Here is a 26,037-nt window from a genome sequence, read left to right on the forward strand (position 1 = left end):
TAAAATATATATATACATATATATATTGATGTCATCTTCCCCAAAGTGAATGAATATTATAAAACCTTGAATGAAAAAACAGAAATAGGCACAAATGGCTTAGTCCTTTTACATACTGAAAGTTTTCTTTCTAATTTCAGGTATTTGTCATAATTATTTTTATTTCAAAAGCTATACCATTTATCTTCCGTAATTGTTACAGCAACAACAAAAACTTAACACAATGTCCCTAGCACCAGGTGTCCTGTAAGTAAATATAAGAGATACTGTCTTTGCCCTCTGGGCAAGTGAGATGGGTACAGATCCAGGCTGGGTGAATACACAGGTTATAACAGCCATTTCTACTCGAGAGGGGAAGAAAAATAAGATTTTTTTTTCTTGAAAAGGACATACTTCACTGCTTCTCATAACTCAAGCTAACCCACGTCACAAGGCAAGGTTGAAATCAATGGGTGGGAAGGAAAATCTTCTCTAAGGAAGAGTAATAAAAAATATGTGGTCACACTGATTAAGACAGGGGAGGATGTCTTTCATAGGAAAGGGAAGGATCATTCAGAAATTGGAACGATCTACCACAAACACCTTTGCAATAAAAAGACTAGTAGTTTCGAATCAAAACAAGTATCAACACTTTTCATTTTTAAATGAGCATGTCAAATTTGAAATCTATCATGGGATTAGCATTTTTTTTATATCACTGCCCTTGGATAATTCTTTAGAAATCCAGAATTTAAATAATTCACAGAGCACACAGTGGTACAGCCACTATTTTTTTTTCCTAGAACATTTAAATTCCTCCAGCATCAAAAAGTGCTCTTTTCATATCTTTAAAAGCAATTGCATGCCTTTCTATATGTAATTCACTTTCAAGCAAGAATATTTATTCTTCCCTATTGTCGGCACCATAAGGTGAAAAGTGCTTCTCAGAAGTTGTCTCACCACTAATGGGAATTTTTAATCAGGAAATGTTGTTGTGCTAATCTAATAGACTTTAAGTTAAGACCTCAGTGTCACTGAAGCCTAAAATATCCCTGCAGTTCCACATATAGAAATCTCTGAATAATGCAGTCCATCCCTAAAGAGGTATTATGCAAATGAATGCATTTAGTTAATATGTACTGTAAACAGATCACTACTCCTTTATTCCCTTCTAAAGCACAGCAGAGATTAAGACTGTAATACTCTTATTACCTAACAAAATAGTTAAATATTTAAAGTAGATCTGCAAAGAGCTTCAAGCCCAAGATAACACCCCCTTGAATTTGAATCAGGTTTTACTTCCAAAGGTCACAGCATCTGCTTACGTGTTTTGACCCAAACTGCCAGAAACAGATTTCTCCTAGAAATATAACATCAGGTTGCACTAGCTTTCTCTGGCCACTGAGGGGTTACTGAGTAGATCACATGCACATATTAGACTAACATATGAGAGAGTGACAATCAGACGTAACATAAGTTGGAAAAATTTAAGATGAAGAACCTGGTTGATCACGTACTTCTGATTTGGTGGCCTTACTGTGAGCGACTGTCAATTTCCATTAGAACTCATCCCAATCACATTAACTGTTTTTACCATCAGTAAATGATTTCAGATGAGAATGAAAACTGAATAATGATCTTTTCTTTTGTATTTTAAGCCTTTATTGAACACAGACAATGAAGTAGGTTGCTATGGCTTTGGCTATATAATTTTAAAAGGTTGATTTTTATGAAGGTGTTTTTCACCACCATAAAAACTAGATGAGACCAACAACAAAGTCTCTCAATTATGCAGAAATTGATTGATCAAACAGTACAGGTTTCATTAAACAAGTCCTACAATCCTTTGAGATCACCTGTTTTCTGCCAGAGAACTTTCCATCTCTTTTGAATAACATAAAAAACAGAACAAGAAGAAGTGATACCCTTTTACATTAGCAAATTTGCTTTTGTTGTTCTGTTTTTAATTTGGTATTGAATTGAGATCATGGTTTTCTCTACTACTCAAGAACAGGGAGAAGGATAGGACCCACGTGCAGGTTTGTGGTTGAGGCAGAAATGTTGTGCAGCCATACACAGGGGAAAGAAGAGAGGAAGGGATAAATCTACGCCAGTCACTCTCAAGGAAAGGGGCCCCCATCAAGTGCACTGTAGCTTCCTTAGAGAAGAAAATAGGTCTCCAGGCAGCACAGAAAGGCAAGTTTTAAGAGTGAAGGAAATGATCGACTCAGAACAGCACAGCTGCCAGTAAGTAAATGTTGTAGAGGGTCTTCGGAATTCTCGCTAATGGCCATTTTGACATGCCATGGGTACAAAATTCATCACTGTCCTAGACAGGTGAAAAGATCGGTAGTGCTCAAAGTAGCAGAAGAGCTTTCTAGCATCCAGATTTCTCTGCAGCAGAATAGGACAGATCTATGAAGATTAGAAACGAAGCAGAGTCTACCAGCAAAATCTCAGATGCTGCCTATATACACTTGCCAAGTTTCAAATTCTTGTTTCACTGTGCCTGTCCTTTTCCCAGGACATTTCTATTTTACTTCTGCTTTTTTGTATAACTGATACTTTTATATTTTGTTAAAATTCTTTTTTCATCCCTGTTTACTTATATCAGTGCTTCCATTTTTCTGATCCTGTTCCTTTTGTGTTTTGTTCTTGGTGACAAAAAAGTAAAAAGCTTTCTGACCTTTTACTTCCTACTGGCATTTTCTATAACATTTAATTTTATGCAGAAACACAGGGTTGTCTAAGTAACTAATGGGATTCATGGCAGGAGTGAAAAAAATAAAGTCAGTTACATAAGATATGTTTCTACTTTCATCAAAATTAACCAATTATTCCCCTGAAATGATATTATGAAGGTCCAGTTAAGGTCTCAGATGGTGAATGGTGCAGTTTATCAAATTCTGCTTTCTAAAATATTTTTGTTGCAGTTATTGATGGAAAATAATTAGGAACCATGGTTAAGATTTTAAGTCAAAAGGCCTCTGAAATATAAATATGATTACTAAAGTAAAAATCACACCCTTCTAGTGGACTGAATCAGAGTTCCCAAAATATGCATAGAGTTGTTAACCCAAAAATTATTGCTCTTTTCCATTTTGGAAAATAGGTCATTTTGGGTGAAATTAAAGCTCTTAAGGTGAGATCTTCCTAGATTATGTGACTAGGCCTTGTCAGTGTGCTATAAAAACACACAGAGAGAAATATGGAAGACACAGGGCGCGAAATGCAAAGTGACATAAAGACACGGAGAGATACTGGAGTGACGTTGTCACAAGTGACGGAGCCAAGGAATGCCCACAGCCAGGGAAAGCTCGAGAGGCAGGAGAGGATTCTCCCCTTGAAACATATGGCAAACAGCACCCCACTAGCACCTCAGTTTCGCATTTACCATTTTCCAGCAAGGTGAGAGAATAAGTTTTGTTGTTTTTAAGCCACCGCATTTGTGGGAGTTTGTTATGGCAGTCGTAGGACTTCAACATATCTTCCAAATATAGATCTATCAAATCCCTCAGCATAGATTTTTTTAAGAGACACATATATATAGGGATCCTTTTTACAGACTGAAAAAAGCCGTTTCACTTTAGTTATTTATAACTTTTCTCTCAAAATACATTTGCACCCACATTATTTCCTTTGATGCCATATATAATTTTTCCTCAAGTCAGTTCTATTTGTGATTATCCAACATCATGGCAATGAGTAAAATGGAGAAGCATGTCTCTGTGCCTGGGAACTTTACCCAGAAAACAGTTACACGGATCTCCCCTTAGAAAATAAGATTCACATTGAAGATACCTACATTCATTTTTGAGTTTGCCTCAGTGTAAAAAACTTTAGATGGGTCAGAAAATAATTAGTATTTTGATTGAGAGTCTCTATATTACTCTACATTACTAATTATTTTTTAAATGATCCAATAAATAAAATAAATCTTTTCAACTTTACCCTTCAGGGCACCTGACCCAATTAACCCAACAGTTTCAGTCTGTGACCCATCTTCAGTATTCCTCATCTTTCCTTCTCACATTAGTATTACTATTATTATTATGTTTTGTTTTGTTTTGTTTTGGTCCCTTAATCATCTATACAAATTTTTATTTCTGTCCATATTGATCATCATTCATCATTTTTTATTTTGTTAATTGTCAGCCCTGCTGGAATGCAAGTTCAAGGAAGATACGGAGCTCTGTATATGCTGCTTCCTCAGTCAGCTGGAACCCTAACTACCTGGAACAACCCATGGTCAGTGATGCACAGGTACTGAATAAATGAGTGAATGATTAGACCTACTCTGTCACGGTTTAGGAACCACCTTCGAGAGCCCAAACCATGCTTGAAGAGATGAGAAAGGCTGCTTCTAAAGAGCAAGAATATGGAAGCGGGTGAGGGCTGGGGGCTGAAATGATAAAATCTGATGACTTGCCACAGCCACTTTCATTACCATGAGCCTATTATCATGATAAGCCTGGTGAATAAGCTGAGTGTGCTTGTTAAATAAATCATGGCCCCAAAAGGGCTAAAACCCTGTACCCAACGTTACCCACATCCACCCTTAAGAAGCTTCTTAGAAAGCCATCCATGACTTTCTAAGGCAGAATCCAACTGTTTTGCTGTTTGTTATTGCTATCGACCACGTCACACACCCCACCCCCAACCCAGGGCTCTTTATTAAGGGCTCATATAAGGTGAATGATGCATGTGATGAAGGAGAGTTGAGCTGTTCCTTATTTTCTCTTTCCACTCAATTCTGCAGCTTTTCTTCACAGAACTCTAGTGAAGGGGTCAGTTATTCCTTTGTTAAGCATAATGAAGCTGGTATAGTTACGGTCAGATAAATTACGGTCAGATCTAACACAATTTTACACAGCTAGGTAATTGAATGATACCATCACAAATCTTGAAATGTGACATTTGACTCTTGGTGCCTCATTTCCAGATCTACCTTTTAACTCACTAATTCTGTGACAGTTCCTGTCCTTTCATTCATTTGTTATTTCATTCAGAAGAGTTCAACAGAGGATTTAGTCCTAGCATCTGGAAATCAGTATCTAAGGAATCAAACTGAGGCCTGCCATTTAATAGTTCTATGATAATGAGGAAATTACTCTCAAGTTCCTTATTGCTCTCTTTCCACACAGCTCAAATACAGCTAATGATATCACCAGACACTGTTACTGTTTCCCAAATCAACTGTTTCAAATGTATTCATATACGTATCTTTTGCCACACCTTTTTAACTCCTTGAATATTAAATCTTCCATCTGAATCACATCCTTTCAGTCTGAAGCACACACTTTAACATTTGCCTTGTTCTCAGTGTGTTGATGGCAAACTTAGTTTTTGCCTGTCCTTGTCCTTGAAAGAAATTGTCCCTGCTCAGAGAATATTATCTTAGAGATAACATTTCTTTCAGCTCATTGAGACAAGAAGACGCCATCTTCCATTCGCCACCAGCACATGTGTGAAGACAGCTGTCTTTTGACCACTGCCGAGTGAGAATCTGCTTCCCCCGACAGTGTTCAAGACTCCTTTGGATGAGCATTTTGGTTTACTCTGTGTACAAGGTGAATCTCTCTTGTTTATTGTGTGTCAATCCTGCTGGACTTTGTGACCTGGTATTTGTGATTTATATGTCAAAACAAAAGTGTTTTATTTTATATCTTCAAATATTTCGGCTATCATATTCACATTCTTATCTAGTTCTAGAACAACAATTACATGCTGGTTAAATCTTCTTTGGTCTTTATATGCCCTGTGCTATCTTTATCTCTTTTTGTTGTGCTTTCTTTGTCTCTGTCTTCTAGTTCACTAGTTCTATCCCTAATCTGTATAAAATTATTCACTGAGCTATCATTTCCATTTTTCAGCTTTTAACTTCTAAACGTTTTACTGAGTTATGAAAAAAAAATGTGCATTATTCTTCCTTGTTTCTTGCTTGGTGCGCATATTTCAAGTTTGGTTTTTGAGTCACTAATCATCATAATCAGTTACTGTAAAGTCTGTGTGTAATACCATTATCTAAAATGTTCTTGACCAGTTTCTTTTGTCATTTGTTGCTTTTTGTTCATGGTTCTTTATTTCCTTCTTTCTTTAGTTACTTTTGCTATTCCTCTCCCCTAGATACAGACAGAGAGAGACAGGCCAGGAAGAGAGATTGATACAAAGATGAGCTTTCCAGAGAGGATCTGGTTTTGCTTTTCAGAACCTGAGTATGAGTTGAGACAGCAACACTCCCTTGGGGAACCTTGTGATTTCAAGTCTTTGGAAACATTCCTTATTCATCCTCTCCTACTTGGAGCAAGGGAGCTATTTTCAATGTAGTCCTTTCCAAGGAGAGAAAGCAAGATTGATGTGAATTCACTTTGAGAGTATAGTCCTTTTGAATTTCAGAACACTGAAAGGATCATCTCCTAATGAATGTCTTGGGCACGGGTAAGGATCATGAAATTTGGAATAGACTTATCAGTTATAAATGTGCCTATGGAAAAGTGCAAACCCCTTTATCCCACTTACTCTCAGATTCTGACTTCCACTCAATCCTTAGCATGAAAAATATTTTGCTTCCTTGCAATGACATGGCTGCTTAAAGGAGATTCTAAAGCATATGCTACCTTTTAGACTGTAACTTTGCAGCAGGCAAACCTATCAGGATACTTCTGTGTTATGGACTTAAATATTAACATGAAGATAACATCCTGACCTTGGTTATGAGGATCAAATAATATTAAGTCTGAAAATTCAGAGTTTAGGTTCAACGGGTTAGGGTGCAGCACTGCAAGCTAGTCACAGCTGCTTCAGTGTGAGTTCAATCTCCACCCAGGAGGTGACCCACATGGCGTGACAGACCTGTCTTGTCTCACCCGCTGCTCCCCTCAGCAGTGTACTTTGTCGATCTGCCTGTTCTGCTCCCCACTCTGTCTTTGGTGAATCTTCTCACTGCCTTTTCACCTATAGCCTATATCCCTATATGCATAAATAAATCTTTAAAAATGTAAAGAAAAGAAAATTCAGAGTTTAGCACAGAAAACATGATAAGTACTAGATATATGATAATAGCTGTTGCCATTCTAGAATTTTTAACTTAAGTTGAGCATAAACTGGAATGTTAGTATTTCCCTTAAATTTTTAGGGCAATGATGATCATTTTCTGTGCTGAATAACAGTTATGGAAAGCACTGAATCCTTTACCCTTTTCTGAGTATTCAAACAAAATATTACTATATGAGGTAGAAAAGTAACTATGTGCAAGACTGTATGTTATTGATGCATTTTTCATCATTTTAATTCTTTAACCATGTAACACTGCTCTCTTTCTTTGTAAGGTGCTCTGGAAATGTACCCATTTGCTCTTTGCACTAGTCATCTCAGTCTTCCATAACAAAATACCACAGACTTGCTTGCTGAGACAATCAAAATATATTTCATCATCATTTTGTACCTGCATGGTCACTTTCCAGCAAATTCCTAGCTTACAAAAGCTGTCTTCTTGCTGTGTGTGCTCATAGTGGGGACAGACAGAGAAAGCTCTTATTTTTCTCATAGGACTATAGTCCCATTATGATCTCATTTAACCTTAATTACTTGCTTAATGACTCGGTCTCTAGATACAGTCGTACTAGGGGGTAGGATATCAATCTATGAATTTGGGGGAGCATTTAGTCTATAACACCTTGCTGCCTTGTGCAAAGGATAAAGAGTCTTGGAAATGTGAAGTTAATTTACTCCAAATGCAACACATTCCTTCATAATTTATTAATGTATAAGATATTAGTAAGCATCATTGGATGTACAATTTGACACACCCATCTATTTGATGTGTGTCTTTAAATTACTAAGTTAAATATTCCATAATTCTTAGCTCATTACTCCCAACTCCTTTGCTGGGACTCTGTGTCAATGATTTGTGTCATATGAGTTCCTAAATGAAGGAGAAGGAACTTAAATGTAAATACAAATGCTGATATAAAAAAGCAAGCCCTACTTGAAAGAAACAGAATGCCAGTGATATTAGAGAAATGATTAAATGTAGTTATTTACAAGTGTAGAAAATGTAATGTTAACAGAAGATGCATATAAATAAATATAGCTAATGCATATTCAGAGAAATGATAGGTAGGTTATTCCAAAGAGATTTTATACATACAATGTTTTATAAGTGAGGGTGAGTAACAAAATAAGCCATTTTAAAAGCAAGCTATTGTAAAGGGCTGAATAGAAGCTTTAAATTTGGCTATACCTGAATTCGTACCCTAGATCTATTTAAAAAAAAAAAAATGGCTGTGAAGCATAGAATAGTGTTCTCATCATCTCTTTTCTGAAATGTTGCAACTAATAGTCTGGGAGTGCTGAATATATTGTCTAAGACAAAACAAAAGCAGGTACAGAAAATGTACTTTTAAAATGGATTTTATTCATTCGTAGATTTTTATCTGTAAAATGGTGATACCACTGGTCCTGTTTTTCTGAAAAACATGGAATTATTTACATACTTAGTCCAGTGGTTGATACAAGGTAAGTATAAAAATGTTATATTTTTCCTTTCCTACTTTTCTTCAACTTACCTCATTAAGTCAAATTGATCACTAAAAAAAGAGAGAGAGAAAAGGACAGGAACAAAGCATGTACACTGAACATGTTACACTGAAATTTGAAAAATGAAGAGAACCCTGCAAGATATAGCCGAATTCACAAAATCGGATGAACAAAATCTATGGGAAGTTGAAAGGACATAAAGTTTATAAATAAGAATACATAAAGTCAACAGAAAAATACAAAATCTGAGTGCTAATAAAAGGGTATTGATTTTGCAATTTGAAATTTCCTGGTTTCTTTGAAAAAAAATAATTTTATCTGAATGGTTGGAAAGGAAATCATATTGTATGGAATTGATGAAAAATCAGGAAGTAAGGACACAGTGATAAAAGAATGAGGGAAAATGAGTCTGTGACTGATTGCCTTAGAGCTAGACAGACCAAGACAAAATGGGTTATTCCTCTTCATAAGAATCTATGTCTTACATAATTATGGAGTGAACATGATTCATTTTAGAGTGAGAGCTGTAGGACAGTAAGGGAGGGCCCAAGGGCAGAGGTGAAGGCATTTAGGAAAGAACCCACAGACCTTCCTTCAACACAGGCAGAAATGGGAAAAAGGAGAAAAGGCAGAACAATACTGTAGAATATGGGAGAGTAAAAGATGTAGCCATAGGAAGACAATTTCCAAGGAAAAGACAGAAGCAAACTCAGATGAGCAAATCTATAGGAAGTCAAAGGCACGTAAGGCAGGAGGTGAGTTCATCTGTTAAGGGTAATGAGCGATGTTTTCTGCCATGGAATCTCATGACAAGTTGTGAACAATCCCTAATTGATCTTGGTGGTTCAGTGCATGGGAGAGTAGTAGCCTACCTGGCATTTAAAAATAATTGCTGAGCAAGAATTTGTAGTTGGGTCTTGAGAAGAATGGAAATGGTTTGTGAGAGCCAAAATGAGAAAGCAAAAATAAAAACAGAGGAATGAATTAAACACATAGACATAGTTGAAGAGTTTCACTGACAGCTCAATTGAAGTTAGAGAACATAAATTTGGAGTGAACCCAGTCTTGCAAGATAAGTCCTATTTTAAATCCTAAGGGAAGCTTGGTAATGAAATCCATTAAGAATACACTACCCAATTGAAAGTTGAAAAGGAGATTAGGGAAGACAAATGTAATTACAGAATTGTAATTTGGTCAAGACACCAAGGTTAATAACTTTCCTCCTTTTTCAAAAGTTGCCATGAATTTTTTAATACCTTATAATGGCCAGTGTCACGATTTTTATTCCTTATACAAGAGATGAACTCTTTAATATGCATCTTTAAATGTTAAGCATGTGTACTGAGGATATGTATTCACCATTATGCATACACATGTATTTGTACCTATACAAATATAAGAGAATAAGTTTTTAATAGGTAATGTGCTTGGATAGATAATAGCCCCCTCTTTCTCTTCCAAATTTGAAAAGAAGTGATTAAAACTGGGATTTATCATTTTAGTTAAAGAGAGAGATAATGTTTGGGTCACGACTTTGTTTAGGAAGCAAGCATGTGGTCATTAGCTAGATCTCAGTGCAAGCCAGACGCTCCCTGTCAAGTTACATAACCATTTCAACTCATTTTCTACTGTAATACAGAGATAAGGCCATGCTACCATAGGGGTTTTGAAAAATAACTAAGAGCATAGAGAGTGTTTTACATACACCATTCTCAATAAATATAATGTATAATATTTCATATCAATACTTTGAATTTGATGCAACACTGATCCCGATAACTGATATATACATCAGCAAATATGGAAAACAAGGTTCAGAAAATACCATTACTCTTTGATAACAGCAAAATATGGAATAATCATCTACCTTATGTATTTATTATGCTGCACTTCCCTGGTACACATTATTTCTTTCCTAATGTAAATTTTGACCTATTTGTATCACTTGTTTAATGATACAATTTGTAAGTGGAGTCCACCTGACTTGTTTCACTTTGAAGACAATGTTGAAAAGTATCAAGCACTAAATTTGCATAAAAATATAAGAACCTTCAATATCCTTTCATAAATTAGCTTTTCTTCTTTAAGTAACTTATGCTCGACAAGTACACATTTCCAAAATATGAAAAATAAATATTTCTGAAGTATATATACAAAACATACATGACAAGTCACTTGAATAAATTTTACTGATACAAGTATTTTTTATTTAATAGTAATGTTATTACTTAATTTTAATATTACTAAAATATATTAAAAAACAAGCTTTCTTGCATAATTTTAAAACCCATTTCTAAATACATTTTGAAATAAATAGACATAGTTTATATTTTATTTTGACACAGATAAAAATACTCTGCAATAAACTTAGCATTGCCAACCCTTTCTGCGCTATATTGCCTTTAAAAAAAATTGATAGGAAGTTGAAGAAATTTGTAAAAGCATCCTCTATATCTTTATCAAGTTAAAGTTCATAGCCAAATATGTAAGTCATGAATCTTTTATTCAAATTAGTTTGAACAAAAGCATACTTCCTTAGCCCCAGCAATTGAGGAAATCCAAGTGAAGGAATTATTTTAAGGATTAGTAAATGTCTCTCTTTCTCTCGTCTTTTATCTCCTTAGCCTCTCCTCATTTTCTGCACTGCTTGTCTCTGCTGATTTCACTCTTCTATTGAAGAGTTGAGGAAAATCAATTGAAAACAAATTCAAAGTTATAGCAACTCACATTAAGAACTACAAAATATAAAGAGAAAATATAGTCCCCTGAGCCTTTATATAAAACCCTGTGAACCCATATATCGTTGGTTAATGTCCTTGTCTAAGCTAATCACTAAAAACCAGAAAAACAAAAGGCAATTTGATTGCCCACTCTAAATCACAAACCCATCCGTGTGTTGATGACCTATGATTACCAACCATGTAAACCAGAACCCCTCTTGAAGAGAGAAGAGACAGTCTTCAAATAGGAATATTGTAGCCAGAAGCATAGAAAGAGGATTGTTCTAAAGATAAACTTAACAGCTAAATCGAATTTTGATAAGATTCCATTAAATAAATTTTAAAAAATGGGCATGTAACTGTCCTTACTATTCTAAAATAATCTCCATACTCAATTTTACAACCAAATAATATACACATTGGGAAATCCTATTTAGACAATGGTATTATTAACACCCTACCTCCACAATAATGAAAATAACAGACTTTGACTCTTAGGACCTAGGCTATAAAAGATATTATATTTGGGGATGAGATTATAAAATTATAAACTCTTTTTATGGTAATGAAAGCAGACATAATATACAGTGGAGATATATTACTGCCTAAACACTGATTCCCAATCTCACTGTATGAGCTTTGTATACTTTGTAAAACAACTCTTCTCTTTTGTTCTAAAAGTTTAATAAAAACTGTTGTCCACATAAGCAAGCCTCTTAAGAATGATGGGTGGTGTACAGCAGTGTCTGACACGGTACATAGAGAATAAATATGCACTCTGTGATATAAATTCTGAAGAGCAGTGCAGCTGAAAAAGTTTGTTAAGGTGAGAGAATCCAGGGGAAATTAAAGCCCACAGAAAAATCCCTGGTTGGTACTTTGGGCTACCACCTTAGCAGCTATTTCTACTGCTCTTAAGATGATTTTATGTTTAGTTTAAAGGTTCTAGCTACTCAAGCAAGCCAAGCACTTGGGGCCATCCAGTGGCTGTTATCTCAGTTATGATAGTTCTTACACTAAAAATTTCTTGGTCTTGAGATTATAAATATTATCTATATACATACACATAGGGAAATTTTCCCCAAGCCTATTTTACAATGAGTCACTCCCTCTTTAGAAGAATATGAACAGTATAAAAGCACAGATGCTCCCTATCTAAGCTGCCAAGTTGTCTTTAGAATTAAAAATCATGAAAATCAAGTTCGTATATGGACAGGAAAAGAATTTTGACTTAAACTTTTCAGAATCTTCCATGGTGGGCCTCCCTGGTGGTGCAGGGGTTGTCTCAGTGCTATCAACCTATGGCCAGCCACTGCTGTATGAGTTCAAACACCATCCAGGGAGGTGACCACATGGCAGGGCAGAACTCTCCTGTCTAGCCTGCTGCTCCCATCAGCAGTGTACTTCGTCGATCTGCCTGTTCTGCTCCCAGCTCTGTCACTGGTGAATCCTCTCACCCTCCTACACCTCTGGCCTTACCCCAGTTCTGTATGCATACATAAATAAATCTTTAAAAAAAAATAATTTCTTACTAAAGAAAGAGTGTTGAAGTTCGAAATATAAATAAAAGATAAATTGCAGTAAATATACATCACTTTTATGACAATTACAGGTTCCCCTAGAATGGACAGGAAACACTGAATAATAATTGATAAGAAAACTATGGAAAGGATTAATGTTAACACATACAGCAGTTACCATGTCTCTATAAATAGTCATCAAACCAAGATTACTCCTTGTAAGAGGCTGATCTTTATACAAAGAAAGCATAATCCTGCTAACATTTCCCACCATTATGACCCCAGGGATTCCCTGTACTGATAAGGCATTCAATAGCTCCAGTACCTCAAATCTTTACTAAGTATATGCAATCTCTTATTTCTATATTAAGCACAGTGAGCAAGACAAGCAAAGTTTCTGTAATTACTAAGCTTATGGTATATGGCCAAGTCAATCAAGAAGAAATGGAAACATCTGTTTCTATTCTATGGCTTCTACAGCAATATAGCCTAAGAGAAATGCAATTCATGTGACAGTCCTAAAAAATGGGAGTTTATAACAAACAGAAGGTGGATAGTGGGGAGTATGGATTAGGGTTGGTTTCCAGGTCCCAGATAAATTTAGCTGCAATCTAAACAATGATAAGGGACAACACACAAGATGAAACAGTACTTCTGTGTCACAACTAGATGATGTTATTTGAAGAGAGAAAAAAAAAACTTTGCTATGACTACAGTTTTTATTACAATGCAAACTGAAGCTCAGGTCGGGCAGCTGGAAGTTGGTATCTCTTAAATCATGCAAACAAATAATACTTGTTCCCCTGCTAAGTGGAGTTATAAGAAATGGAAGGACTTGGACTGATGGAGCTAGTCTTCATTTTGGAAAGGAAAGTGTTGCAGCAGAAAACATATTGGGTTTTGACTAGAACTGGGAAAGCATTTGGCAGGGTGTTGAGGGAATCCCTGTCTAAAATAATAGCTATTCCTTAATACATGGTGGAAGAAATAATGATGTAGAAAGGGGAAGGATTAGAAAGGAGGTCAGTATAGCTCAGTGGGAAATAAATGAAGATAATAAAGGAGTTAAGGAGAACTTCTAGGACACTTGTTTGAAGGTGTAGGTGTCTGGTGTCACCCTGAGGCATGTTAGCAAACACACTGAAAAAGTAGGTTCTAACTTCTTGAAAGAGCAAGGCCTGAAAGAACAAGGCTTGGGTGAGAGTCGGGGGTAGTTTGTGAAGATAAAAAAATTTGTATTAGGAAATTCTGAGTTCCAGGTAACAGGCAAACATCCACCTAAAAAATGGCCTCTAGGGACCTCCGTCATGGTGCAGGGGTAAAAGCAGGATACCATCAAGCTATCCACAGCCACTGCAGCCTGAGTTCAATCCCAGGCCAGGGAGGTGACCCACATGGTACAGTAGACTGCTCACCCCCTGCTCCCCTCAGCAGTATATTTCAGTCAGCCTGCCTGTTCTGCTCCCCACTCTATCTCTGGTGAATCCTTCAACACTCTGGCCTGTACCCCAGTTCTTGTATCTATAAATAAATAAATGTTTAAAAAAAAAGGAACTGACCTGTAGGTAGTCTGGTGTGAGGGCTTAGCGAGCAGAAGGAAAGTGTGTCAGCTAGTCAGGGACTGACATCAGCCATCAAGGACCTGGGACTATTTAGTCTGGGGAATATACACGCCCAGGTCCTGGTCTCCTGAGCTTATAGTCACTACAGATACATATTTTAGGGTCATTCACTGAAGCTAAGGGGGAATGACTTTCTTAAAAGTCACGGATTGTGAAGAGATTGAAGCTTATGAAAGAACCCAAAGGAGTTGACACATTTTTAGGCAAAGTTGAAAAATATTGGAAGCACAGAGATTTTTGTCTTTACAAAATAAGAGGCACCTAACAGTGACCAATAAAAAGTAGATTCACGCGGTAGTGATTGAAAGTTTAAGTTTGATTTAGCTACACAGAAGTTACTGGTGACTTCAGTGTGAACTGAGCGGGTTGGATAGAGGTTAAAGTTGAGAAAGTCAGATAAGTGGAGGGTGATATAAAGAACAGCAACTAGGATAATAACTGTAGATGATAAAAAGTCAATGGAATTTTTTTAAAGATAGAAATGACTTAAATGTTCCTGGATAGGGACCTGATGAGAGAAAATCCATTAAAAATTTTTGCTATTTATCTACGGCCTAAAACAAGTTAGAAAGATTATTCCCCAAAACAAGCTGCTGAGGGTCATTCCTCTTTATGCATGTATGCATGTTAGTAAGGGAGAATGTCCTCATGATCCCCATTCAAGGAATAACCTCTTAGATACCAAATATAATTTAATGAAGGCCATTAAAGGCTAATAAAGTTCAGCCACTGTCAAATGCAAACTGAACATGTGAAAGGTTTTAACAATTACTCAAATCACCCCACATAACTCTTGTATTAGTGCTGTCATTTTCTGTCCTCTAAACTTCAGGCCTTTCTTGTTTGTATTTTATCACAATACCTTAGCCACCCCAAAATTGTTGTCTTAGTTATATTAATTAGTTGAATTTCCAATGAAGTCCAAAAAGCCTCATACTGACACTTAGTGGCACTAAAATTAAAAGAAAAAGAAGATAAACTGTTCTGGCACTCTGTCTTTCTTTAAAGCCTGGCTTTGGGCCTCATTTTAAAACATATCGGCGAAGGTCTCATCGTATTTCTTCCGGTATTCAATAAACGGTTAAGTGGTCATGCATTCATTATGCCATAAGCTGCACACAGATGCAAATGGATACCATTTATAATATTTTACAGTGTTTTGAAGTTCCAAGCCCATCTAGAATGATAAAGACCTGGAAAATGTTAACCCACCTCAAAGTCTTTTTTTATTGCTTTCTTTAATAGATTGGTGCAATTTCTTTGCATGCTATAAAAGTCAAGGAAGTATTTCCATGGTATTAAATGGTAACACATGGCAACTATTTCGTTTTTAAGAAGAATGTTCCCTACTTTGTGATTTGTGTTTTTTAATGCCCTTTTCCTGCCTCTTGTTCTTTCAGGGACAGTTTGATTCAGAGTAATGGAGCGGTGGAAATTAAATGAACGCGCATGAAGTCCAATGAACTCAGTATACTGCTTATCTTGTAACTATACTTAATCTAAATAACCTTTTTTATGCTCTACTGGAATGGCATTTTCAAAAGGCTATATAGTGGTAAATGAGAGTATATGTCAGTAAGGATTTGCTAGACAAATCAGATCTCACCGAGAAGTATATCTATCCATTACTATTTAATACACACTTCAGTTTGAAGGACAATTTTTGTGTGTGTGATCAGACCATTAACATTTACTGTCATTTGGGCTATGTGTTCTAACTTTTCTACTTTCCCCCTTTATTTTAATTTCACTTATTTATTTATTTATTTTTCCACTGGAAGCATATTCAAATTGCCCCCCAAAGAAAGAATGAGGTGATTTATAATGCACAAGTCATTGACTCAGTTTTTCTTGCCAGATGTATAATCTCAGAAGTGAAAGATTTCTAAGGAGTAAAGTCAACACAAATGCTAGTTTGCTGGAAAGAATTTAATCCACTCATATAACATATATCGCAGGCACAGCCTTTGATAACAATTTTTGCTTTGCTTTTATGAATATAGTTTTATTATCATTATTATTATTGTTGTTGTTGTTGTTGTTGTGTTTAAAGGGAATCATTTACCAAACAAGATTTAGAAAATAGCTATTCTAGCTCAGCTATCCCCCTTTCCTTTGGTCTTGGTGGAAAGTGGTTGAGTTTGTTCTCAAGGGGGAATACATGTAACCTATCTTTAAACATTGTTTCTGCCAATATTCTATAGTAAGCATTATGATGCATCTGGATATTTATTTTTCCCTTAGTTCTGGCTTAGAGACCAATCTTAGATCATCGGTACTGCGTTCTCCAGGTCAAACTCCTTTCATGGACCAGCATTTTATCTCAGATGCAGCCTAACCCCCCATAACACCAGTGATGGATTTTTGTGATGCTAACTTGTGCCTGTATGCTATGCCCACTAGCCTGAGTTTGCTCCCACTGCAATCAGTGAGAGCTGTACTTTTGAATAGCAGGCTCTGATCACCCTAATAAAACATTCACCATCTGCTTCAGGCCATTTCTGATAGTTCTTCATTGATGGGTAGTTACAATTACAAATTTCACATCCTCACAAATCTCTCTTTTATGATGAAAGTGATTTGGCGATGACTTGAGGAGTTTAAGAATAAAAATCTGGAAAGTTGTCTTTGGATTTATGTTGCCAGAACTGACATTTGCAGAATATTTTTATAGTTTCAACACCAGCAGAAATTTTGTGCTCCCATACCTTGCAGTATTCTCAGAAGTATCATTGCCTTCTATCTGATAAAATACAGGAACAGAATTTAAAAAACAAGTGAGTGGGACCTGCAAGTGTACCTGTGTGTCTATGTCCCACCACTTTAGTGTCATGATCACTTTACAAAGGACTTTAAGTCATCTCATGTTCCAACAATATTCAATGACCCAACATTCTGGTGTCTTCTATTACTTTCACATTTGTTTTACTTTGCCCATAACCATTTTAGCCTAATCCTTGAAAAGTTCACGTCTATAAATAGTTTCTTCAATTATCCAAAATCTAGGGTCCATTAATTTCATTCAAACTACTCTTTAACTTCCTATCAAGTAAACTTAACTAAAAAAAAAAATTGATCAAATCCATTCCTTAATCTAAAGAATTCCAATGACTAGAATTTTCAGGTTTATTAAGTATATGCTGTGGTTAAAATTAAAGAACTTTGAAATTTTTATTTTCACAGAATGGTCCCCACACAAGAAAAACCATTGGTTATTTTTTCCATCTATTTACTTAGAAGTGAAGATCCAGTTGAATGAGGTTTTCTATTTTTTCAAAATGGAAATTTCTAATTGCATAAATTATATCTTCTTTTCCCAATTAAATAGTATCAGAATTAAATAATGAACTACATAATTTAAAACAATCATTTGATGGGTCAAATGTACTATCTAAATTTTAAAGAGTAATTACAAAGTCACAATTATAATTTCTTTAAAGATTAAGAATAACACATTAAGACTTAAGGAATGCAGACAAAACATATTTAATAATTATAGATAGATAGATCAATGCTGTAATACATACTAGACTCAAATAGAAATAATTATTGAACTAAAAATTTAACTGAAGCTAGAAAACAATAAAAACATTCCCAGAGCAGTATGAACTAAATAGGGAATGAATGACTTAGAAATGCAATCATAGAGAGTAACCTTTGGAAAAATCTAATCAGGAAGTACAATAGAAGCATGCACACACACACACACACACACTAATTAATTAATGTGTTAAAATTAAAACTAACTAGACATTCAGTCTCTAAACAGAAAGATGAGAAAACCATACTATCACATTTAAAAATTAACAGAAAATAAATACTTTCTGAAAAAAATATAGATAACCAAAAAGTAGCTCAATAAGAAGATAAATATTTTAAAGTTAGTAAGAAATTTTTAGTCAATCCATTTACTCCTTGCTAGATACACAAAAAGATTTATCAATGATTTCTTTTCAAAGAACAATATTTCAAGGGTTATAGAACATATTAGAGTAATGTCAGCTTGGTGTGAACATTTGAAACCACCATCTGAAAAAAGAAGTCAATGATAGGAAGGTTCAGTGTTTGCCAATCTAGACAAGCAAGACATTAAAATGATGAACCATCATGACTAACCTGACTTTATTTCAAGGGTGTTTGTAATCTACTTACTAAAATTAACCAACTCCAGAAATAAGAAAGATATAATTGTCTTGTTAATTGACTAAAGTTATATACTGAAAGTAAATATCTTTTCAAGCAAAAAAAAAAAAAAAATCCTGACATCTCAGGATCTGTTTTTAAGTATATACAAACATCTATACATCTATAGAATCAACAATAATGCTTAATTTGAAATATTTTCCTAAGAATTACTACTAACATGTTAGTTTTAGCTTTAGATGTTTGGGTCAAAGAAGCAAAGTAAAAGTGAATAAAGTTTAAATTTTGGATAAAAGGTTAGTAATTTATCATTTTTTATAGGGGGCATGGTTTTTTTGGCTTTGAAAACTCAAGAAAATAAGGTAGAATGTCTAATAATTACTAAGAGACTTTCATTAACCGACAATAGTATAACACTTCAAAAAAATCAATAGTTTTTCTATTCATGACTTCAAACTCATAATCAAAAAGTACAAAAATTCAAAGTAGTAAGTAAAAATACAAACAGAACAGAAAGATAAATAATGGGAATAAGATGAAAAATTCATAAACTAACCTCAGCATAGAATATTAATTAGTCTTTATTAGGAAAAATATTTTGAATCAAAGACAATGGATGAGCTATGTAATAAATGTTGCTGACACTATTTACTAACCACTTAATGAGCAATATTAGTATCTTAAAGCTGAGTGAAACTATCCATGTTTGACCAGTCCTTCAAATTTAATTTAGATAAAAAATATAAAAGATTCAGCAAGTATCTAGACCATAATAATTACTTTACGGCTACTCCTAAGTCCCTAAGATTCTCTGAACTATAATAGATATTTGCTTCTCAATGTTGAGGGAAAGTCAGCTCTTTCTCCTTTTTGTATGCCACTATTTATTGTATCTCCATGATTAAAATTAACACCCTCAAGACACAATTTATCTGAGGTCCATCGGATTCTGAACTGGCTAATGACCCCACTTCCATCCCAGGAAAGGCCTTCCTTCTCAAATAATGACACATTTAAACCATGATCCCAGCTACCATGGAATGTACTATCAACCTTATAAATTCCATCTCTGAATTATTTGGAAATATGTCCATCCTTCCTAAATTCTTTTCACTATTTATTGACTGTCTCTTATTACTTTGAGCTGAAACTGTATCCTATAGTTACTGTACTCTAACTGTAAACTCAATCAACCACACCATAGTGGTCAATTCCTCTGAAAATATACAGAATCAATCTAGCAAAACTCTAAAAAATACTCTTGTTTGTTCAATTAAGTTGTAACTTCTTCCCAAAATGTCCAACATAATACCATGCAAATAATATTCATAAAATATTTGAGTAAATCTATCCCTATACCCAGAATATTGAAATGTTTTCCTGATGGTGGAAGAGGAAGAAGTAAGTGTCTCTCTAATTATGAAAGTGCTAATAGAAAGAATTCTTTTTCAAGACATTGAATTCTGGGGCTCACTATCATAAATTAGGACAAAAAAAATCAGGAAACATACCTAAAATTGTTTCTTATTCCAGCCACAAAACATGTCTTAATGGGATAATATCTGAAATTATTTTAAATACAAATGTAACCAAAAAACTATTCATGCTCAGACCAAGCCCAAAATGCATTTTCAGAAGACTTAAAAATATAAATACTTCATAGGCATTTAATCCTGCAACTAATCATTCCCAATTTTCTTTCATATTATCGTCATCATTCTTAGATATTAGGCTCAGTTAATTTATGCTTGATAGTGACTTGGAGTGAATCATCACCCAAAAGAAGAATAGAGAACTGTAAGACAATTTTCAAAAGCAAAGATAACTCTTGAATGATGCAACTCCAGAAAGAGGTAGAAAACAAAAGATATGATTCGGTAAAGATTCTTCCCTCTGATAACTTTTTAATTGGATTACACATTACTTACATAAAATTTAAGTAAAAAGAAAGTTCATTTTGAATAAGTACATTTTATATATAGGCTATTACATAATCTAATTCAATGTTGGCAGCCTGATTTTGTTTGATTGATTGATGATTAAATATATGTGTTTGCACTTGAATGTTACACGAAAATCTTACAAAAGGCAATTTAGTTACTTTCTCTTTTGCCCTCCCCTAGAACAAACCCTTAGAGGGCTCCTTATATAACAAAATCAAAAATCTACTTTTAAAAATTTATGTTTCTGGCCTTCCCTGGTGGCGCAGTGGGTTGAAGCACAGCACTGAGAAGCTTAAGCCACTTCCACATGAGCTCGATCCCTGCTTGCCCTGGAGGAGATCCACATGGCCCGGCAGACCTCTACTGGCCCGCCCACTGCTCCCCTCAGCAGTGTACTTCGTCGATCTGCCTGTTCTGCTCCCCTCTCTGTCTCTGGTGAATCCTCTCACCCTCCGCATCTCTCCCCTGTACCCCAGCTCTGTATGAATAAATAAATAAATCTTTAAAAAAATTTATGTTTCAATACTTTCAAGTCAAAGTTTGAATTGTTAATAAGATGGAACGCTATTTCACAAGCAAGCCCAGGTTTTTGGTAAAAAACAGAACTGGATCAAATCATTTCCCTTCTCAATAGTCCTGAAATGAATAACAGCAAATGAGGTAGAGGACAAAGAACATATAATTCAACACTAACAGGCAACTAGTCAACCTCACATTCAACCTTAGCAACTATTAGCCAAGGAAAGGAAGAGATACTGATAACCTCGTGGAACTTATATGAATTCCAGCTGAGGAATGAATGGAAAGAGCAAATAACCTGTGAATGTTTATTTATGCCACCACCACTAAAACACACACACAAAATACCTTCACACACATGCACACCACCACTACTACTATCATACCACAATTAGAGACAAGGAAAGCCCAGAGTAGCAGCAAAGGCAGACATCAGAGCCCAAGCAGAAAGCATGAAAGTATTAACTTAGTTGAAATAGGGAAAGTGACTGTGATGGGAGATTCCATTTAAAAACAAACAAACAAACAAAAAAACATAAAATGTATGAACTACAGAAATGATTATCTGACCCTAAGAAAGTAAAAAGCAGTCATGTTAGGTATGAAGTGATCTATTTCTCTCTCTCTCTTTTTTTTTTTTTTTGAGATTAGAATTGCAGGTTTTATTTACTTATATGTAGTATGTATGTTCTTCATGTCTACAATGCTCTACAACTGAGCAATTCATCATTTTAGAATGAAATACCTGTTATTGGTTTTTGGGGTTCTTACTAGTCATCTGGTTTTAGTCCTAGAAGCTATCAAAGTGTGTGACTTATGTAAAAGATAAACACATTTTTATTTAACAGGTGAGCCTAAAAGGAATTTTTAAAACATCCAAATATGATGACCTTGAACAGAATAGATTTGTTTTCATGTTTCTGTCTTGTATTTGAAGGAAACGATTTCATTGTAATGCTGGCTGGCTTGACCATTTTAAGGCAAAGGCAAAGGCTAGGTCTAAAGCTAAGCCTCTTAAGCATCTCCTCTGTAATCTTAAGTCTCCAAGCAATTCCTGCAGAGTCTCAAATGCCTCAGACCCAGCCAGCAAGGAGCAAAGCAACACTGTGGAATTAGAAAGGACAAATGAAGTAAGCCAGATCTCTAGGCTCTGCCTTATCTATCTGGTCTGAAAGTGAACCAGAGATAAATCAAAATGGTAACATTTAAACAAAGGTCTCATTTATTCTGACAAGAATAATCCCATTAACCAGATAAGCACCTTCAGAACCAATTCAAGGATAAAATCATTTAATACATGTCTGACTAAGTATAAATAATATTAAGTTTTGAAGTGTGTTGGAATTAACCCATTCACCATAATTATTTATGAGAACTGAACTCATAAACAACTGAAATCTTAACAATTTTAAAGAAACAACTATAGGTACAAGGTATATCATTACCATTACTCTTTAAGATAATTTTGCATGAAATCATCCTCTAACTTTAAGGTTTTAGCAATTATGTTATTTAGGGCCTCTGGTGCTCTAAGGGTTCAGCCTCAGCAGTATCACTGCTATGGCCTGAGTTTGATCCCCCACCAGGGAGCTGACCCACATGGTATAGCAGACCTCACCTGTGTTCCCCACTGCACCCTCAGCAATGAATTACTGTATATATATATATATATATATCATATATATGGTAGATCTTTCAATACATCTGCTAGTTCTGCTTCCCACTCTGTCTCTGGTGAATCTTCTCGCCCCCCCCACTCCCACCACACACACACCTCTGGCCTGCACTCTTGTATTTCTAAGAAAAAAATAAAAATATATACAGTAAATAAATCTAAAAATAAGAAAAAAGAAATTGTGTTATTTGAATGACTCTTTAAAAAGATACTCTGCAATTTCAAATGATCAAATGTATATTTGGCAAACTAATAATAGCCACTGCATACATAAAATATCTTAATATGAAAGTTATAGGTAACTATGAATTTAAAACATTTATAAGAATCTTTAGGAAATCAAAATAGTAGCATAAAGAACCTTCAGAAGTATGATAGTATCCATCCAATAATTCCATAGGTTTTAAGTAGCTTGTCTTCTCTACTAAAATAAATAATGTAATAAAATAATATAAAAATAAAACAATCATTTAAGAAATAAAGATGATAGAAGTCAATTTTGTGTGTGTATTTATACACATACAGATATTCATACATGTTCATCTGTACCTATAAAACAAAGTGAATAAGCAAGATGGTTTGTGGGTTTGCTGCTCAACTGCATGGGAAAGATGTAAAATGAAAGATATATACCAGATAATCTCAACAGTTTTAGAGTGTCCAGTAGAGCCATTTTAAAATGAGCACTTTAAAGGGTCTAAAATTGAATGAAATATATGTGTATGAATATATATATGGTGAAATAATTGTGTTGCTCAGACCATATAAATTGTACTCTTTCCTCTATGAGTGAATGTCTATTGTGTGGGTTACTAACACTTTCTTCAACACTGTCACTAGTGCTCCGTTCATGGTCACTGTGAGTCATTTAATATGATTACAGTGGATCTGGAACACACATTTTCAGCGCAATATCACCTTTGCTACATGTCTGCTTCCTGTCTCATATTTATCAACACACACACACAAAGTTCTGCCATCTGTTATACAAAAACATCAGATCTTACTTTAGGATTCAAGTTGACTTTTTTTTTTCTTATGTAATACACACCAACTTCTCATTATCATATTGAGGCCTTTTACAATGAACTTCCTCTTTCTCTCCAGTCTTATCCTCTTTCCTATTCCAAATTCTACTGTGCTCCAAAATCCTTTCTCATACACACACAAACACACACACATACACACACACACGAATGCCATATATAATCTCTATTCCCTTCACTCTGAACGGCTCAGAGTTCCTCAGTGATTCATCTACATTTCAAGCTTTGCTGAAATACTCTTTCTATCCTTCTGGGGAAGGTCTATTTATCTCTCAAGTTTCATTTCAAATGGTATTTTCTCCTTGTTTTTCTTAACTTTTTAGATTGATAACCCTATCTGCACTAGAGATCCAATAATGGTTGCATTAATTCATCCATCCAACACTGAATAACAGTCTCTAACTCAAACACATAAATATGTTCCCCATCCCAACGTCAAATTGTGGGTTCAAGGACCCTCTACGAGAAAGAATTCCCCTATGAGTGTCAAGTAATCAGGTAAGGTTTTTTAAAGACTGGTGCACCAGGGAGCCAGCATTGGGAGAGGAAATTTTAGGCTGGCTGCCCAAGGGAAGCTATGTGAAGGGCAGAGTAGAAGGGAGCAAAGGGATAGCTGGTTTGGGCCAGCCTATCCTGGGGCATGTGCACAAGAGCTAGGCACTTCTTCCTACACAGCATTTCTCATTAGCATTGAAGGTCTCTATGCAGAGGTGTGTGCGTGCATGCTAATTAGGTTCCAGTCACTCTTGGTAAGGTTTTTACTGTATATGCAGGACCTTTGAACTTCCCCTTTGAGAAAATTGTGAAGCAATCATTTTTAGGTCATAGCAACTTTTGCTAAATATGGAATCTTTGGTCAGTTGGTGGGCCAAGTCGTTTATACAAGATGTTGGACAGGACTCTCCAGTCTGTTTAGTTCACCTGCTCAAACAGGCTGCAGGGCTCCTCTTATCCCACCAGCTTGTAATCTTGTTCGCTAAGGTGATCTCACAATAAGCATCAGGTTTTAAGAGTCAAAAATGAAGCAATGCAAGCACTCAAGCTTTTGACTTGTAATTACTTGTCTTGAGCATCTAATGGGTTCCAGTTGCCAGGCTTGGCACTAGAATTTTAACAATAAATAAGAAAGTCTCTGTCCTTAAATACATGAAATAAACAGCTATCCTTGAGCATCATATAGAAATCAAAGCAAACATCTAATCCTTGTATTTATTTATTCATTTTGCCTTGCCTTCTAACCTGCATCATCAGAGAAGGCAGAAATCTCTTTCAAATATGTTTCAACTCAAGCATTTGACACAACATAAACCACAAAATTGATATAGTGATATATTCAGATTAATAGCTAAAAAACCATATTAGCTAATAAAAACACATCTAAGAGAAAATAAAGCAAAGGCAAATAGAAACACTACTCTAATAAAGAAAAGACTACATGCATGTGAATTCAAAACTAAATGGAAGCCTCTATTCATTATTAAAACATGATCAACTAAGTCAGATATTCTAGTTATAAGAACTCCCAAAATTTAGTAAGAAAATAAAGATGCTCATACAATGCTTGGAAAACTTAAAAAGATGAAACCACTATGGGAAACAGTTCAGAATTTTTTCACCTATTTTTATAAATTGCATTTTTTTAATGAGGTAATGTTTGTTTACAACACATTTAATGATTTAGAGGGATAGGTTCATACCTCTTCAGATGTAGGTTAATTAAATATGCATCTATTATATTATGTTCCCATTATACTTCTAAATTTAGCCAAGATAAAAGAAAACATACTCTCTCTAAAAGCCTGGTACATGAATCTTCATTGCAATGTTTTCTTGCAGTTGCCACAAACTAGGAAAAAGCCCATGCACCTATCAATAGATGCATGGATAAGTAAATCACAGTGAGTTTACAATGGAATATTATTCAGCAATAAAAATATAATGGAATATTTATACGTATAACTGCTGAATATATTTCAATATGCTAAAGAAGTGCAAAAGAAAGGGTGCATACTGCCTATTTCTATTTATAAAAGATGATGGACTATGCAAACGCATCTACAGCTTATCAGTGATGACCAGTACAAGGAGAATGAGGAGAGATGGCAGACAGGAACTACAAATGCATCTATTCATTATCTTTATTATAACTATGCTTTTGTGGATGTTCAGAAATTTAAAAACGTATCAAATTGTACACTATGTGTGTAGTTTATTGGAAGACGTAACTATAATATTAAAGTATTAAAAGATGTAATATCATTTTATAGTGTTTTGGAACCAAAAATGTTTTGGATATAATGCGATGATTTTTCACTACATTTATCAAATAAGT

Source organism: Condylura cristata, unplaced genomic scaffold (genome assembly GCF_000260355.1).
Source record: "Condylura cristata isolate star-nosed mole 26May11 unplaced genomic scaffold, ConCri1.0 scaffold00007, whole genome shotgun sequence".
In the NCBI taxonomy this organism is placed as follows: Eukaryota; Metazoa; Chordata; class Mammalia; order Eulipotyphla; family Talpidae; genus Condylura; species Condylura cristata.